The following is a 6,579-nucleotide window of genomic DNA, read 5'->3' as shown; positions in this document are numbered from 1 at the left end:
CTACTTATATTATAAATGCGAAAGTTTGTGAGGGTGGATGTATATGTGTGTGTTACATACACATGTTTGTTACTCTTTCACGCATATACTACTGAACCGATTACAATGAAATTTAGCACACATATAGAGGGTAACTTGGATTAACACATAGGATAGGTTTTATCCCAGAAATCCCACAGGAACGGGAACTATGCGGGTTTTTCTTTGAAAACGCGAGAGAAGTCGCGGTTGGAAAGCTAGTAATTAATTAAGTTTCAGACAAAGCGGGCGAAGCCGCGGGCGGAAAGCTAGTAAGGCAACAAGTTAGATCAATGTGAGCAATAGTTCAGTCACAGGAATATTGTATGTTTTTAGAAACACACAGGGCCGTATTAAATATTATTAGTTTGAACGTAATAAGAATGTACTGCGATTCTACACAACTGCCTTATTGATGTAGACGGTTGATAACAAATCACAGCAAGTCAACGACTATTAACAAAGTGAGGGTAGTTGGATCAAACGTAAAAACAACGTCTGAGCCCCTAGGCAAAGGAATAAAAGTGAAGTCCCATGTCCCCAAGTGGGGTAAGGGGCAGATGCATTATACATCTGTTTCTCTGATCGATTTTCTTTAGGGACAAGTAGGTGATCAGCCTTCTGTGTCCTACCAGACCAAGACATTTTTTTCTTCGTATCCACCGGGAATCGAACCCAGGACCCCACGGTGCTACGCTCCCGCGTCAACCACTGTACCAAGGAGGCGGTCAAACCAAAAGGCAAGGCAAAGGAAGGTGGCATTTTATAGTATTCAACAGCTAAGCATGTTTTGACAGGAAAAAGTGACAAATATTCATCCACAAAAATAAAACAAAAAAAAAAATCATCAAAACTAAAAAAAAAATATCAAAACTTACGCCTTACAATCCATACTATCCATACTTACTAATATTATAAATGCGAAAGTAACTCTGTCTGTCTGTCTGTTACTCAATCACGCCTAAACTACTGAACCAATTTTCATGAAATTTGGTATGGAGATATTTTGATACCCGAGAAAGGATATAGGCTACTTTTTATCCCGAGAAAATGACACAATCCCGGAAATCCCACGGGAACGGGAACTATGCGGGTTTTTCTTTGACTGCGCGGGCGAAGCCGCGGGCGGAAACCTAGTATTATTATATACCAGCTGTCTCGGCAAACGTTGTTCTGCCTTACTCTTATCACTAGGGGTATGGAAAATAGACGTTGGCCGATTCTCAGATCCACCCTATAGGTTCACAAAATTTCATGAGAATCGGTCCAGCCGTTTCGGAGGAGTATGGTAACAAACATTGTGACACGCGAATTTTATATATCTATATACTTCTATACTAATATTATAAAGCTGAATGGTCTGTTTGTTTCAAAGCGCCAATCTCAGGAACTACTGGTCCAATTTGAAAAATTCTTTCGTTGTTAGATAGCCTATTTATCGAGGAAGGCCATAGGCTATATATCATCATGCTAAGACCAATAGGAGCGGAGTCATGCGGGTGAAACCGCGGGGCACAGTTAGTATTTAGATATATAGCCTATATTATGTTGACCCGACCTGTAAGTAATATTCATGCGAAATTTGAAATAAATCCATGCAGTAATTTTTGAGTTTAGCCCGGACATACATACAGACGAATAATCTAAAAATTGTATTTTCCACTTTGGTATCTATTGTAGATCACGCTCTATGTATTCTAAAAAAAATGCCTCTTGCTTTTATCAATATTGCATACTAGTTGCTCGTCCCGACTCTGCCCGGGTAATTTTTTTTTCAGTTTTTAAGTTACGTAAAGTTAGGTTAGGACCATATTACTGATAATTCGCTGTCTGTCTGTCTGTCTGTCTGTCACCAGCCTGTATATCATAAACCGTCATAGATTAGATAGTTGAATTTTTCAGAGGTGATGTATTTCTGTTGCTGCTATAATAACAAATAATAAAAAATTAAGGTTAAGCAACGGTCGGTGCGGTTATCAATTGGATAAGTGATTTTATTTTTTGCAAAACGTGTGCACGGAATCCTTAATGTCGCGAGCCTGACTCGCACTTGACTGATATTCCATGTTTTAAACGTTATCTTCTTCTTATATATAAAAATGAATCGCAAAATGTGTTGGTAAGCGCATAACTCGAGAACGGCTGAACCGATTTCGATAATTCTTTTTTTATTATATTCCTTGAAGTACGAGGATGGTTCTTATGTAGAAAAAACGTAAACGTACCACGGGCGAAGCCGGGGCGGACCGCTAAGTTATCATATAAAAATGGAGAAAGATCATTAAAATCCGTTCAGCCGTTGTGAAGTTATAAACGTAGTGTGTACATACATGCAACAATTTAATATACTTCTATCTTCAGAGATAAAAAAGTAAATGTTGTGAAATTTTATTATTATTATTAGTTGTTTGCGTGTAACAAATGAGTTGGTCGAAATTTTTTGAAGTGAAAACTTCTTTAGCGGCGTTGAGCACTTTTTCTGTAATGGGTATAAAATCTTAAACTCGCATCAGGACACGTGACCTGATCGAAAAAGCGTAAGACGGATACCATTCCAAAATATCAAACATGCTCAACGTTAATAATCAAGTTTTCACTTCTGCCGGCACTCCCCCAGTGCAACCCGTCTTTGTTTTTACCAATCTGAGGTGAAGGTCTAGCAACAGGCCTCGGTCGGTACTGTCGGTGCACACACTTGCGTACGTTTTTGGTTTGGTAATAAGAATTTGCGACTTACACGAAATCTATTGATTGGACTAAAAAAATAAAACACTATTATTCTAGTATGTTGCTTGATTTAAGCATCAAAAGATTTTTTTAGAGGTACCTTTGTGATTTTTTTTCTATCGAGTAAAATAAGTTGTATTGTGTTTTCAACACAATATCTAGTTCTAGCTAGTATATCTCCTGAAGAATATCATATATATGTTTGAGATTTTTTACTGCAGTTAATCATATACTTTAAAGCATTATAAAACTCGTGTTGTTCTTCTAGTCCCCTTAAATCCGGGCAAAGCCGGGGCAGCTAGTATTATAAGAATTTATTATAATTTTATCTTCCTATTGAAGACTTGCTTTTGATATTGTATTTCGTTTAGTGTTTTATGTTAGACTTCCAATTTTAACACACAGGCACATGCCTACGTTTGTATTAGTCTAAGATCCCACTGCAGGATTACTTCGTTCATAGCTTTTTTGATGAAACCAAAATTTTATGTACATATATTTATAATTAGGAGAATATATATCGACTAGGTTGCCAGTTAAAATTTGACCGCAAGCAAAGCAAGCAAGCACAAATCGAAGTGAAAATTTTTTATTAAACAATATGCTTGCAGCCAAATACTAAATGTATTAATATATTATGCATTAATTTTATAGGTACAAACATGAATATAATATATAATACCTAGTTGTTTATTTTTCTATTTGAAATTAAATTATAAGAACTGAAGTGAAGCATGCTATAGCTAAGCGTTCTAACAGACGAATGGCAAGTTGTGAACGGCAGAGGCTACTTCAACCGTCACCAAATGTCGACGGCAGTCGTCGACGCTTTGGCGGCAGCAGGCCGTCGACAAGTGGAAACGCTTGCAGTTTTGTGTTGACGACAAACTGCAAGCGTTTGACGGCATCCGTCGACATATTGACTGCTGCCGTCGACGCGCCGTCGATTGCCGTCTACATGTGGCGACGGCTGAAGTAGCCTCTGCCGTTCACAATTTGCCGCTCGTCTGTTAGAACCCCAAGCCATATTTCTCTTAATTGAAGGTTTTATACTAAAATTAAATAACACAGTTTTTACTGTTCATAAATTAAATATATCATTCTTTATTACTTTAACTTGACTTCGGTCAATAAACTTGAACATTATAAATATGAAATTATTTTAAATGTTTCTTAGAATTATATTTATATAAGCATACATGAACAAAATAATAAAAAAAGGAATTTTAATTGTGAAATAATAGGGAATATGCATAAAATTTGAAATGGCCTAAAATATTTTTTTCTCGAATACTTACTATCGTAAATAATGAGTAACTTAGGCTAATTTATACTGATATTAAAAGGAAAAACACATTTAAGCTGGTAAAACCGCGGGACGCAGCTGTATTAGCTATACACACTATATCGTGGTTGTGGCCGAATTTTATATTTAAATATTAGATCCTTAAATATGAAATTGTCGTTTTGTTGTACAGGTCACTTTGATCTCAAATTTAAAAAAAAAAATTTTTTTTTTCAAATTCAAATTTATAATATATGTATCCAATTATGTTTTTTCTTGATCATTTTTCTTTGGTCATTCATATACCACAATGGAAAAATTGAAATATCGCTTTATTTACGAATAATATGAGTTCTACCGTGGCACGAGTGCTGCAGAAACAGTTCGAAGAATTAACAATGTGTATGGCACTGGTATCGCAAAAGAAAACACGGTACGGTTTTGGTTCGAACGTTTTCGTTCTGGAAATTTCGACTTCAGAACAAGCTCCGTGGACGACCCGGGACCAAAATTTATAATGAAGGGGCTATTATGGAAGCGGATCCATCGCAAACCACTTTAGAGTTAGCAGCAGGCGTTCGGTGTACGTGATAAAACTGATTTAATCCACTTGAAGCAAATTGGGAAGATAAAGAAAATTTGAAAGGTATCTCATGAATTGAGTGAAGCAAACCAGAAAACACGCATGGACTGCTGCGTTACATTGCTCAACTGACACAATAATGAAGGGATTTTAATTCGGATCATTACTTGTGATGAAAAATGGATCCTTTACGACAATCGGAAGCGTTCGTCCCAAGGCTGTCCCCCGGAGAAACAGCCAATGCCTACCCTAAACAAAAATTGACTCAGAAAAATAACTTGTGAGCGTTTGGTGGACTAGTGCCAGTGTCGTTCAATACAGCTTTCTAAATTCTGGCCTTACGGTACAACAGTTATCTATTGTCAGCAACTGCAAACTATGATGGAAGAACTAGCTGCTAATCAACCAAGGCTGGTCAATAGCTCTTGGCCACTGCTGCTTTGGGATAACGCTAGTCTACACAATGCACGTCAGACGGCCGCAAAACTGGAGGAGCTGCAATTGGAATGTCTGCGACATCCACCGTACTCTCCGGACCTTGCTCCATCAGATTACGTGAATTTGGATAACTTCCTACAAGGAAAGAAATTCAACTTTGATGTGGCAGTCAAAACCGCATTCAAAGAATTTATTGAATCTCGTCCCTCCGGTTTTTTTTAATAAAGGGATCAACGAACTTCCCTTTAGATGACAAAAATGCAGCGATAACAATGGTACCAGTTCGATTAATTAAATATGTACATTATACAAAAAAAATCGAATGTAGATAGGTATATTCCTCCCTCCTCAATTTCATATGTAAGGACCTAAGAGCTATTACGCACTGTCGACCAGTCGCCGGCGACTCAGTCGCCGGCGACTGGACTTACTCCTGGACGACTGACGACTAAGTGCGCAAGCCCCTATTTAAACTATAGTAAGTCACACTATAGTTTAAATAGGCGACTGGTCGACAGTGCGTAATAGCTCTAATATTACCATACGTGGGACAGCCCTCGCCATATATTAAGATGTGTTAGTCAAATTATCTTAAACAATATGTAACATTATTACAATGCTTACAATATTCTTTGTAAGGCTGGGTACCCAGAAGAGTATTTTTATCCTTGCAATGTAATATAATGATCTTACCAATGGAAACACCTAAAAGTTCATTTTCAAAAGCATTTCCATTTGATGTACTTACAAACATTTTCGCGAATGCCCGACGCTCTGTGCAGTGCTCTCAATTTTGGTTTAAACCTATTGCAATAAAAGACATAGTATTGTCCCATTTGTCCGCTGAGTTCGTGGCATAGTTCCGTTAAATGATACACCAATAAGCTCGTTTTAAAATCAGGTTGTAATTCAACATCCAAAGTCGTGTTCGCTAAACGATTATCTATATTTATACTCATATAATATTATAAAGCTGAAGAGTTTGTTAATTTGTTTGATTGAACGCACTAATCTCAGGAACTACTGGTCCGATTTGAAAAATTATTTCGCTGTTAGATAGCCCATTCGTCGAGGAAGGCTATACCACAGTATTACAATATTATTTCCTACAGTAAGGAATCGCCTTTGATGTCGCGCGATGCCGCCGCCAGCGTAAATACGCTAGGGTTGCAACAAATGGGAAATAAAACAATTGTGATTATTAATATTATGATGAAATCATTTATTCATATGTACATTCAAAATAATTGCGATTATTAAATCTGATGTAATTATTTGTTCATTAATATATAATTACAGATATTGCACTGCTAAATATTATTTACGTGGACACTTTATTTTTGGATGTTCTTAATTGTATATTATAACATGTAACCACAGTATTACCATTATTTCCTACAGTAGTGCGACGAATGTACTTGTGCAGAGAAACGGAGGGGAACTGGCGGGGGTCGGGCGACGCGGGCCGCGTAAAGCAAACACGCTTAGTTTGCTTTACCTAGCGCGAAAGGATGACGCAGTCGTATTT

The 6,579-nt window shown here is 37.2% G+C and overlaps 1 protein-coding gene across 10 annotated transcripts in view; it reads left to right on the top strand.

The window, feature by feature from the left end:
• The window catches only part of LOC149896202 (uncharacterized), a 79,065-nt gene that overhangs the window by 5,489 nt on the left and 66,997 nt on the right, over positions 1-6,579 (top strand). The gene's annotated exons all lie outside the window — the stretch shown is intronic.

This window comes from Colias eurytheme, chromosome 29 (assembly GCF_061535395.1).
Source record: "Colias eurytheme isolate Ceu_HAF_F1 chromosome 29, ilColEury1 Martin Lab GWU primary, whole genome shotgun sequence".
In the NCBI taxonomy this organism is placed as follows: Eukaryota; Metazoa; Arthropoda; class Insecta; order Lepidoptera; family Pieridae; genus Colias; species Colias eurytheme.
The sequence above is the reverse complement of the archived record's forward strand: the minus strand, read 5'-3'. Positions and strand labels throughout refer to the sequence as shown.